The sequence below is a fragment of the Zingiber officinale genome, chromosome 2A (genome assembly GCF_018446385.1).
Source record: "Zingiber officinale cultivar Zhangliang chromosome 2A, Zo_v1.1, whole genome shotgun sequence".
In the NCBI taxonomy this organism is placed as follows: domain Eukaryota; kingdom Viridiplantae; phylum Streptophyta; class Magnoliopsida; order Zingiberales; family Zingiberaceae; genus Zingiber; species Zingiber officinale.
The window spans coordinates 144,591,611-144,604,736 of NC_055988.1; positions in this window are offsets into that span (position 1 = coordinate 144,591,611).

Sequence of the window (13,126 nt, forward strand, 5' to 3'; positions counted from 1 at the left end):
AATGACTTTACAATGAGGAACTTACTTTGGATGCTTTGTTGTTTCTTGGAAATACCTCTTGTTGATCTAGAAATACACCGACACTTCACCTCAAAATCTCCAAGAACCAATACCTTCAAATCTTCATAAACCCCTATTTTATAGGATTGCATTCAGGATGATTTCCATTTACTAATCAATTAGTAGACGTTACCAATCGATTATCATGTTGGATATGACCATTTAAACCTACAAAATAACTATTTTTTTTACCAAACTAATCGATTGGTGAGACTCACCAATCAATTAGCTGCTTCCAGTGGATCTGGCCAATTGATTTCGTAACATTCTATTCATTGTTACAGTGCCGCCAATAGATTGTGCCACAATAGCAACAACCCTAAACTTGGTCATTGTATCCACCTCTAAAGTCAGTATAGCAACTCCTAAAGCTACTGTAGCTCCCCCCTCCCAAATTACTATAGCAACCTTAATTTATGGGATTTTAGATTTGCAATGAACCCTAGTTATTTTAGTAGAAATCATAGTTACTGTAGCAAACCCTAAAAACACCTGAGACCCTCAATTTTGGAGTTTAGAGTTCATCGGTCGATCGATGTGCCCTATCAATCAACTAATACTCCTATTTCAATCTTACCAAGTTGAATTCTCATCTTGCTTGGTATCCGATTAACCTCAACCTACCAGGGCTTTCTTTGCTCTGCATTCGTCAATCTTGACCTGTTGAGAATTTTCGTTGCCTAGCATCCTATTAACCTTAATATGTCAGGACTTCATCATTATCTAACATTCGATCCACGTTGATCTACCAGGACTTTTGTCATCACTAAGTATATGATCCTCCATGAGACACTCGGACTTTCTATCTCCCAAGATTTCCCTTTGTCTAGCATTCAATAAACCTTGACCTATCGGAATTTCATCATTGCCTAGTTTCTGATCAATCTAAACCTATCAGAACTTCCATCATCACCAAGACACACTTCCATCATCACCAAGTGTCTGATCCTCCATGATCTACTCAGACTTTCTATCTCATACCAACTCCATGTTGAACTTTCGACTGTCCGGTCATTTATGATCCACTTAGACTTTCCGTATCTTGTCAAGTATCCAGTCAACCTTGACATATTTAACTCTTCGCTCAACCAACTTAACAGATTGATCAAATATCGAAAACTCCAATTCGAGTCAACTCGAGCAAGGTCGATTACACTACCATTAATAACTAAGGTTAAGAATTAATTAGGATTAACTAATTAGAAAGCACCACGATTAAAGATTAGAAATCCAAAAACTTGTCAGGACTTTGTTTTTGGCCCAAATATGATAATTGACTAATTAATTCAGAATATATAAGTCAATAAATCTAAGTTAAACTGGATTGTCACAAGCCTATCCTTATGGCATAAATAAAGAGCACTTAAGTGCGTTGAGGTAATCTTGATTTAAACTAATTGTCGGCAAAACCATCTTGGCTCTGTATAATTAATGCATATTTAATTGATTGCAAGTGTTTTAATGAAAAAAAAATGTAAAGCGGTTACATAAGTCGTCTCTAGAGTCGATCTCATGGATATAAACGAAGATACAAACAAGAATCTAAACTGCTAATTGCATGTGCAGAGGTGTGACAAAGGCTGATGAAATTATATTCTTAAATTTTAATCCTCCGATCTCTATGGTCATTATTCATGTACCCACCAACTGAGTCAATCATGGGGACACAAATATTTTAATGAAGGGTGAGCCTCGTGTTGTTAATTAGATCTGCCATTTTCAGTAATTAAATAAATTTTCCATGCAGGATTTCGTCTAATGACATATCAAATGAGTTGAATAGTGCCTGTTGAGATCAATTAAAGTAATCAATAAATTCTTTTATTATTATTAAGTATGCCATAGTGTGTTTCCGATATCTAGATTATTCACACTTTTATAAATCGACAAGGTCATATATTTCACTATATAACCTTCTTGGGATATGATCGTTGTTCTTACTTTCGCAACCTATTGGAAAATTTCCTGGATTGTTGATCATCTCCGCCACTTGATGCCCTCGCATACTTATTTTTACCTCTGCCATTTGATCAACAGCATTGATCACTAAAAAAACGACCTTACCTCCGAAATATTCCGTTGTAATTCCATCAATGAAAAGGTTTAAGGACAAAATTATGACGAAAAATAATTTATCGGGAATTGATTCGTCGGAAATAATTTTACCGATGAAATATAGGGTCTGTCGATGGTTACCGACGAAGAGTTACCACTAGCAATATCATTTAATATTACCAATGGAAAACATATTTTTGTCGGTAAATATTAATTTTACTGATGGAAAATATAGTTTCTAAAAAAAAGTTTCAGTATTATGTTAGTAATAGGAAAAAAAATTCTAGAAACCATTTATATTTAATATCTACTCTATTTACAATTTCCATATATACAAAGAAATCATCGAGACGATGACATTTCATATATTTATATCCATACAATCAAATTTCAAACAATCCACACATAAAAACATATTTTATATATCTTCACAATCCATACATACATTTCTTACCACCGTATTATAAATACTAACATATACAAACAAACATACTAAATTATAAAAATACTATAGAATATCCAACAATCACAAGCATATAAAATAAATAAAATCTAAACAAATCATAATAATAGAAAAAAAAAACTAAACTATTAATGTGCGTAGACTACATACACTCTTATGTACGCTTTGACGTACATTCACTTATTTTTTTAATATGTTTTATACTATTTTACTCCTCCTTATCATATTTTCAGCATCATTATTCCCTTTATTAAAGATTTGCTCTTTTTGTGCTTTGCTAATGAGAGAATGCATTTCAAGAATGAAAATAGAGTTGAGATGTGCTTCGAAGCAATCCAGGAAGAAGAGCAGAGCCTGGCCATGTGGTTTCACACGACCATGGCTCCACACCGTGGGCAAGCAAGCCCTGGCCGTGCCAAAAGGGCACGATCGTGCCACTCTACCAAAGCGTAAGCAAACCTAAGTCGTGTGGTTTCACACGGCCATGCCAAATTTTCAAAGTTGAAGCAAGGTCAGGTCGTGCCAAAAGGCACGACCGTGCCAAGTATCTAGAGTCAAATCAAGGGGTGGTCATGTCAATTGGCACGATTGTGCTTCTCCACCAAAATAGCTTCATACCCTAGCTGTACCAAAAGACATGGTCGTGACACGAGCCATGCCTGGGGTTGTGCCTGCTCTATAAAAGGGGGTCCCCCCCCCCCCCCCCCTTCTTTTTCAAAGGAGTAAGGTTCTCCCTCTTAGGAGGCCCATCTTTGTCTAGATCTACACCTCATTTTCGCCTCGATTAAAGATTCAAAGCCATATTCGCCATCTCCTTCGACACTGGAAGCATAGGATTAGATCCGAAGACCTCTCGACGTCTTGGATAAGATTTTCTCCATCTTTTCTTTAGATTGGGTTTTAAGCTTGTAATTTCAATGTCTTTTAATTCATCTCCTCTTGTCATGGAGTAGATCTCTTTGTTCTAGAATTGAGAGAGTAGTTGTGATGTGTAATTGATGTATTCATATGACATGTTTATGTCTTGTATTCAATGATCTTATGTGTGTATGGTGTTTGTATACTTAGATATCACGTTTGATTGAATGATTGTATTATTTTGTTCACCCGATAAAGAGGATGTTCTAGATTGTATGACCGGGGGCCCTAGTGACAGGGGATTCCCTTGAATTGACTTCTAGGATAACCTTGAAAGGAAAGATGATTCTCTACAAGGAAGCATTGGATTAGGCTTAATGGGTTATTTTTAAATCTATGTTATCATGTGTCTTGTGTACCCTAGTAAATGTATGACCGAGGGACCCTAGTTATAAGAGTATTGTTGGTGTAATATCCCTAGGTCAAGGATGACCTAGGTGACTAAACTTGAGTTGGCTCAAGCTCGAGTCTTGATGTTTGGATTTCGATGTTTGACAATACATGGAGACAAGACATGAAGATTACAGGTGCAATTGTTTCATGTGGGGAGATTGTGAAAAAGAGTCAAGTAGGTCAATGTTGACTAGATACTTGACTGGAAAGTCCTGGTGAGTGAAGCCAGGCAGATGTGAAGTCCTGGTGAGTGAAGACAAGCAGATGTGAAGTCCTGGTGAGTGAAGCCAGGCAGATGAAAAGTCCTGGCGAGTGAAGTCAGGCAAATGAGAAGTCCTAGTGAGTGAAGCTGGGCAGAAGGGAAGTCCTGGTGAGTGAAGCCAGGCAGAAGAGAAGTCCTAGTGAGTGAAGCTAGGCAAAAGGAAAGTCCTGGTGAGTGAAGCCAGGTAGATGAGAAGCCCTAGTGAGTGAAACTAGGCAGAAAGGAAGTCCTAGTGAGTGAAGCCAGACACGAGAAATCTAAGTGGATCAAGGTTGATCGGACACCTAGTGGAGATAAGTCCAAGTGGGTCAAAGGGATTGACCGGACACATGGCACGAGGAGAAAAGTCCAAGTGGGTCAAAGGGATTGACCGGACACTTGGTGAGGGAGTCCTAGCAGGTCGAGGGTGACCGGATGCTAGGCATGATGTACTAACAGGTCATGGTTGACCGGATGTTGGTTTAGGGGACTTTGGACTTGATTTTGGGCAAAAACCATGAGCTGGATCGATTGGCTCATGCCCAATCGATCGGCTGATCGATTGGATCGATTGGGAGAAACTCGCGATCGCACAGAACAGCTCTGGATCGATCGACCGATCGATTCAGAGCCTCCAATCGATCGCCCAATCGATTGGGAGCTGCGATTTCGCGCGATAAGCCCTGGATCGATCAGCCGATTGATCCAGGTAATTCCCGAGAGCACAGAGGCGCTCTGAATCGATCGGTCGATCGATCTAAAGGTCGATCGATCCAAAGTCTCCCCAATCGATTGGGAGCAATTCAATCGATTGGGATTCGACCGTTGGTGCTGGATAAAGACGTTGGCGTGCGATTTCGTCAATACAACTCTCAGTTTTCTTCTCCAGCGACACCAGTGATTCCACAGCTTCTCCACAGAATTCTCACCGCCAGTTCTTGAAGATTCTTGGAGTCTTGTGCTGGTGCACGTCCAAGTCAAGAGACGAGGAAGAAGTTAGGGTTAGGGTTTCTTGTGCAAACTTGTAAGATTTTATTGTATTTTGTTTCCCTTTCCTTTCTTCTTATACTGAGAGTTTGTAAGGCTTCCCCGCGTTTGGTAGTTACCGAAAAGGAGTGTTTTCATAGTGGAGGGTGTGTGAGTGTGTGGATCCTTGGATTAGTCACCTCTTCTTGAGGTGGATACCAAGTAAATCCCTAGAGTTAGCGTTGTGTGTTTGTTTCTTGTATTTCCATTGCACATCATCCCAAGAAGCAAGCAACGATGAGCACGAGATCGCACCGAGCTATTCACCCCCCTCTAGCTATATTTCGTTCCTAACAAGTGGTATCAGAGCAAGGTTGCTCTTCACCGGAATCATCGCCGGAAGGGGCAAAAAGCTAGAGGGTGAAGAAGTTGGAGCAATTCTAGAAGTCGAAGACTTCATTCAAGAAGCTCAACTTCAAATGGAATTCCAAGATGGACTTGGATTCGATACAAGGGTGCCTCCACCGTTCACAATGACAAGCTTCGATTCTTGGAAATCAAGAATCGAGAATTTTCTTATGATGGAGATAGAGCAATGGTTTGCTCTCATGGAAGGCTTCAAGGCTCCAAAAAATTCAAAGGGCAAAACCCTCAAAAAGAGAAAATAGATTCAAGAACAAACTCAAAGGTGCGAGACGAATGATAAAGTAACCAAATTATTGGTTAATTTATTGCCAAGCATCATTCTTTGCAAAATTGGAGAATTTGAATATGCAAAGGAATTGTGGAGCAAGTTGGCCAAACTTCATAAAGAACCCTCCATTGTACCAAACCAAGATAAATCCAAAGAGGGCAACTCATTAGAGCAAGACCAAGAGCAAGATGACTCCGAAGTTGAGAGATGCTCAACTTCCGAAGAAGAAGAAGTCCAAGAAGCTTCATCTTCAAAGGAATACAATGAAAAGGGCAAAGAGGGAGCATACTCTTTGGTCCATATACAAGATGAAGATGAAGAAGCCTCCACCTCTAGGATTGAGGGGGAGTGACTTTCGGTGACGCCGGATCAAGAAGAAGGAGAATCTTCTACATCCGGGTCAAATGGAGAAGAAGGCATTGCATCCTCCAAAGATCAAGAAACATCAAAAGGAGGAGCAAGTGTCATCCCTACATGTGAAGGTATAAGTATTTCAATTAAAAATAAAAATTATATCATATGTTTTGAGTGTAGGGAACATGGGCACTACAAAAGCAAGTGTCCTAACTTGGCAAAGAAGAAGGGCCAAGTGACACTAAAGGGCAAGGAGACCGCCCCCGCTACAAAGAAGAGCAAGGAGCACAATGTGTGTTTCTCGTGCCATCAAAAAGGGCATTACCGGAGTCAATGTCCTAAGGGGAAGAAAGCGGTCAAAGCTAAAGGAGGAAGCATGGATTAAGGGGGAGCTTCAAAGATAAAACGCAAGGTATCATTTATTAAGTTTACCTCTTTAAATTATGGTAAAAAACATGCTAGTTCTAATTTTTATCATTTTAATGCTATTTACCACAAAAATAGGAAGCATGATAGCATTAATGAAAAACATGTAGCTTTTCATGCTAAAACCACTCAACCTAAGGTTAGGAAGGTAGATAACCAACTAGGAAATAATTCTAAGGGTTTTAAGCATATGCCTAAGAAAAGGAAAAATCAAGATTTTAGTGAAAAATCTAAGGTTGAGGAACTATGGAAGGAAAATCAAGTCTTGAGGTCAAGACTTGATAAAATGGAAAGGATCCTTAGGAAAATCACAAATGAAACACAAGGGTCCAAAAATCATAACCTAGGTCTAGGAGTACAAAAGTCATCCAATGGTCGTAAGGGGATGGGATACAAAGCTAAAACTAAGAAGGATGTAATTTCTTACCATAGGGTTCCATATAGCTATGGAGCAAACCCTAGGTCTAAGGGTCAAGTCAAGGATACAAGGGAAGTTATCCCTAGAAGTATTTTTGAAATCACAAATATGACTAAGACTTCTAAGAAGTCTAAGAAAGTCACTAAGAAGGTCACAAGGGAAGCAATCCCTAGAGTTGACCTAGAAAAAGTGACCAAGGCTTCTAAGAAGCCTACCAAGGTCATTAGGAAGGTATCTAGGGAGGTTATCCCTAGTGAGTACCTAGAGCATCCAAGGAGCACCAATAGGTTTTGGGTTCTTAGGATCATTTTCTCTACACCTTAGATGGGTTAGAGAGTGTCAACTCTAATTGAAAGGGTAGTTAACCCAATCATGATGAAGTTGACACTCAGAGAGCAATTTTCAAGGTTACTATTAACCTTTGAAAATGAAGTGAATTTTCATTTACTCTTGGAAAGAGTAAAATGTGCCATAATTTGAGAAAATTGATATAGTTTTGATTGGCACAAGAAATCAAGTGTAAAGAACTACCAAGTTGAGATTTTGGTATGTTCTTAAGGAATTAAAAGCAAATCTGGGCCTAAAATTTAAAGTGGTTACTCCGTTTGGAAGGATAAATATGTCAAAATTTGAGGGATGTGTTTGATTTTAATTGGCATAAATAAATCAAGAGATTAAACAAATGTCTAGTTGGGCTTTGGCATTTTCTTGAGAAAGAAATGTCAAAATTGGGATTTTGATATTATTTGGGCAATCTAGGATTTAAGTTAAGTTAGCTAAGGTTTTAGGATACTTAGATAGATAATCTAGGTATATTCTATTTATGCTAATTTACCATGCTTTGTTTCTCCATCATATGTCATGACATCATATTTATTCTTGCACTCATGCCTTATTATGAAAACACAAAAATACTATGTCATGTCATACATACATCATGTAGTCATAGGAAAATTTCTTTTGAAAATTATTTATTTTGATGTATGCCATATCACATCATGTATTATTTTCCTTAGAATTAAGGACTAATGGCATGTACTAACAAGTAACATCCTTGGTGGATGTTCATAACTCAAAATGCCTAGATAGATATGCATGATCCTTAGTTTAGGACAAAATCAAAATTTTACATCTCACAAGAACTATAAGGTGACTTGTATGTAGCTTCGTACACATTAGATACAAGTGAGATGTTAGGGTCATGAACAAAACTCAAGGTGTTGATTAAGTGCATTCTTTTGAGTTTTAAGTTCATCAAAACAACACTAGTTATGTGTTTTCCAATCATTGGGAAAGCTAATGTACAAGTCATGTGCATTGAGCCCAAAGAACATGGTTGGATATTGGTTTTGAAAAAGGTTTTAAAATGCCTTTGGAAAACCTTGATGAAGACTATCTTTTGATAGTGATCATCATTGAATAGTTAGACATAAACTTGAAGAAAATACTAAGGTTTTTACAAGTTTTCAAATTTATGTCAATCTTTGAAAATGAGAAGTATTTTCATAGAAAACTATTTTTCCTTGATAAAGTATACCCTAAATAATGTCTACATAAATTTTCATGATTTTTAGAATTTTGTAGAATTTTCTAGGGGTTTCTGAAGTTGACTGAAATGAAATTTCAACAACTTCAGACCTTCAATCTATCACCCGATCGATTGAAGGGTCTCAATCGATCGGGCGATCGATTGAGAGTGAGCTTCTCATGAATAGAAGCTCACTGGATCGATCCATTGATCGATCCACACTTGCTGAATCGATCAGTGGATCGATTCAAGTGGGTTCAATCGATTGGGGCCCAACTCCAATCGATTGGAAATGCTGATTTTGGCTGGGTAATCTAGATTTCAGCATTTTTAGTCTATAAAACCACTCCTAACCCCTTGGAACATGTTTATATACTTTTAAGGGGAGTTTTCATGATGAGAACAAGGATGAATTAGTTAAGAAAGACTAAGTAGAGGTTTAGGTTGAGGTTTGATTTCATTATTGAATTTATGAACCTCAAAACTTATAAATTTGGGTTTCCTATATGTTTAGGGATTCCAAGTCATTATTGGTGTAATAACAGAAGTTACGTGCATGTCTTTAGGGGGAGTTACTCTTTAAGGACATGAAAATCTATTTTTCATACACCTTGGAAGGTGGTTAACCTTCTTTAGCGAAAATACTTAAGGTTAAGCATTTGAATGCAATGGAGAGTGGATATCTTCATTATTCAAGTGGTGTATTCTCACGGATGAGCATTTGATGACAATGAAGGGTATGAGACCTTCATTTGAATTGTGTGTGAATATACCAAGTGGTATATGCTTAAGGATGAGCGTTAAGAATAATGAAGGGTATGAGACCTTTGTTATTGTGTTGTGAACAATGAGTGAAGTTGTAAACAACGTTGGGTAACTCTTCAAGGGAAGAGTTTTTGATGTGTGCCAATAGGGGGAGAATGTGTGATTTAAGTTAGGCCTTCATTACCTATAGAGGGAGTTTGCCCTCTAGGAAAGGGGGAGAATGAAGGAAACCCTCATTCATACATTGGCATGAAGGAAGTTGAGGCTATGAGATTAGCCTAACTTAAAGGTATTGTCAAACATCAAAAGGGGGAAGATTATTGGTGCAATATCCCTAGGTTAAGGATGACCTCGGTGACTAAGCTTGAGTTGCCTCAAGCTCGAGTCTTAATGTTTGGATTTTGATATTTGACAATACATGGAGACAAGACATGAAGATTGCATGTGCAATTATTCATGTGGGGAGATTGTGAAGAAGTGTCAAGTAGGTCAAGATTGACTGGAAAGTCCTGGTGAGTGAAGCCAGGCAGATGTGAAGTCCTGGTGAGTGAAGCCAGGCAGATGAAAAGTCATGGTGAGTGAAGTCAGGCAAATGAGAAGTCCTAGTGAGTGAAGCTAGGTAAAAGGAAAGTCCAGGTGAGTGAAGCCAGGTAGAAGAGAAGTCCTAGTGAGTGAAGCTAGGCAAAAGGAAAGTCCTGGTGAGTGAAGCCAGGCAGATGAGAAGCCCTAGTGAGTGAAACTAGGCAGAAGGGAAGTCCTGGTGAGTGAAGTCAGGCACGGGAAATCCAGGTGGATTAAGGTTGATCGGACACCTGGTGGAGATAAGTCCAAGTGGGTCAAAGGGATTGACCGGACACTTGGCACGAGGAGAAAAGTCCAAGTGGGTCAAAGGGATTGACCGGACACTTGACATGAGGAGAAAAGTCCAAATGTGTCAAAGGGATTGACCGGACACTTGGTAAGGGAGTCCTAGCAGGTCGAGGGTGACCGGATGCTAGGCATGATGTACCAACAGGTCATGGTTGACCGGATGTTGGTTTAGGGGACTTTGGACTTGGTTTTGGACAAAAACCATGAGCTAGATCAATCAGTCGATCGATTGGCTCATGCCCAATCAATCGGCTGATCGATTGGGTGAGTCCCCGCGATAAGCCTCCTCCCAATCGATCAGTGGATCGATTGGGAGAAGCTCGCGATCGCACAAAACAGCTCTGGATCGATCGGCCGATCGATTCAGAGCCTCCAATCGATCTCCCAATCGATTGGGAGCTGTAATTTCGCGCGATAAGCCCTGGATCGATCAACCGATCGATCCAGGCAATTCCCGAGAGCATAGAGGCGCTCTAGATCGATCGACCGATCGATCCAAAGCCTTCCCAATCGATTGGGAGCAATTCAATCGATTGAGATTCGACTGTTGGCGCTGGATAAAGACGTTGGCGTACAATTTCGTCAATACAACTCTCGATTTTCTTCTCCAGCGACACCAGCGATTCCACAGCTTCTCCACAGAGTTTTCACCGCTAGTTCTTGAAGATTCTTGGAGGCTTGTGTTGGTGCACGTCCAAGTCAAGAGGCGAGGAAGACGTTAGGGTTAGGGTTTCTTGTGCAAACTTGTAAGATCTTATTGTATTTTGTTTTCCTTTCCTTTCTTCTTGTACTGAGAGCTTGTAAGGCTTCTCCGCCTTCGGTAGTTACTGAAAAGGAGTGTTTTCATAGTGGAGGGTGTGTGAGTGTGTGGATAATTGGATTAGTCACCTCTTCTTGAGATGAATACCAAGTAAATCCCTAGAGTTAGCGTTGTGTGTTTGTTTCTTATATTTCCGCTGCACATCATCCCAAGAAGCGAGCAATGACGAGCACGAGATCGCGCCGAGCTATTCACGCCCCCCCCCCTCTAGCTATATTTCGGTCCCAGTAAGTATCCCTTTAACTGGACTTCCCGATGACCACTTCCACTCGGTAGCATTTGATACAAATAGAGATAGCACTCAGTCATGACTATTGCAAGGTAATGTCGATATTGAATTAAACTTCCTGCATGTGCATACAAATAAAGGATAAGTAATAGGTAATTCTTAACATATTGATTAGCATCACAATGAAATCAAACTCTTAGAACGCTTCACTCGACTAAGCTTCCTCAATCAGCTCTCTTTGCTTGCTCTCTCTCTTTCTCTTCTCTTACTTCTCTATTACTTTAAGTGTAAAAGTTTACAAATCTCGATCGTTTAGCTAATTTATGGTGTTAAGTCTCTAGTACTTATATCCAATCTCTGTGGGTTCGATATCTTTATATTACTGATGACGTAGTCGTGCACTTGCAGCTTCGTAATAACTATCCAAATATTCATGTAGGTAGTAATAGAAAATATGCAGAAAGTCAAATATTAAGATTTATGTATAATTAAAAATTGTGTATATATGTATAACTAATTTTGATACTTGGATAAAATGAGCAGATGATGATGATCATCAATATGTCAATAGGTCAGGACTCCTGAAACATATAATAATATAATAGTTAGAAATGAGAATATTAGAATATCAAAATAGAATAAATATATTTTATTGAAATAAATAAAAAAGTAAGTTTTTGTTAAACGAACCTTAGAAATAACTAATCACCACGATCTGATGGGTCTTAACTCTCCTGTGACTCAAAATCATGTGGTGTTTGGATCTGGTTGAAATTAGCCACGAGCTCTAGCATATGGGCCATGAGAGCCTCATGATCGGCTCTCCTCTGATCATCCTCGACTCTCCTTTGTTCATTAGCAGCCCTCCTCCTCTGCTCCTCAATGACCATCCACTAATTCATCCTCTTATCCATTGAGGTAATTTAAGTCTGCAGTTCTTGATTTTCCTATCTTAAAGACTGCACCTCAGTAGAAGAAGAGGAAGAGGAACTATCATAGCCCCTAGGAATATTCAAAGGATCAAATGCATCTTTAGCCTAGGAGCCAAGGCCATAGAGGGTGGAGTTTTTTGTTCGTCCACTGACAACATCATAATAAATCTCATTAAGCACTTAAGTGGATAGAGGCAGTGACTCCCTCCCCCCCCCCCCCTTTGTTGGTGGCTAAGATGCCTAAACTACTCTATTTGTCATTTGATCATGTGTGAAAAATATAATATGACTAATATTCAATTTGATCACAATTACTAAATTTAATTAAGATAAAAATAATTAAATGTAATAAAGTTAATAATTTTACGTGTATGGCCTGGGATCAAGGATTAACAAATGTGTCATCCTTCTTGTTGTGAGTCTTGAGAATGACCTTCATACAAGTGGCTTAGAGGGCTAGTTCACGTTCCTGTATACACAAATAATTTAGGACAAAATTATTAAACTTTGGCAATAAATACAAAATTTTCTTATATAATTTTAAATTAATACTCAACAATAGATCTAGATCCGGACATATGTCGAGCGGTTCCAGTGCTCGGGCCACCTGACTCTGTGTTCCTATTTGCTCGTGCCTTCTCAACATTTGTTTGCCACCTTTTTGCAACCTAGGTGGTCGTCCATGTACTCCATATCTCGATTGACATATACACCTGCCTGATGCCCTTCTTTCTCATATAATAAAGGTCTCTGTAAAGATTGGAATAATAATTATTCCAAGTATCTTTAAATTGTTCATCGTGACTTTCCTCTCATATATATTTTTTCTGTAATTATAAGTTGAATAAAAAATTTAGTATATTAAAAGATAAATATATTATAGAATACAAAACATATTAAATTTACTTACTACAAATTCATTATAATAAAATGTCTTCGCCTCTTGGTCTACATGCCTCTATATAGTACCAAAAGTGCATACTCTTTCTTTGAA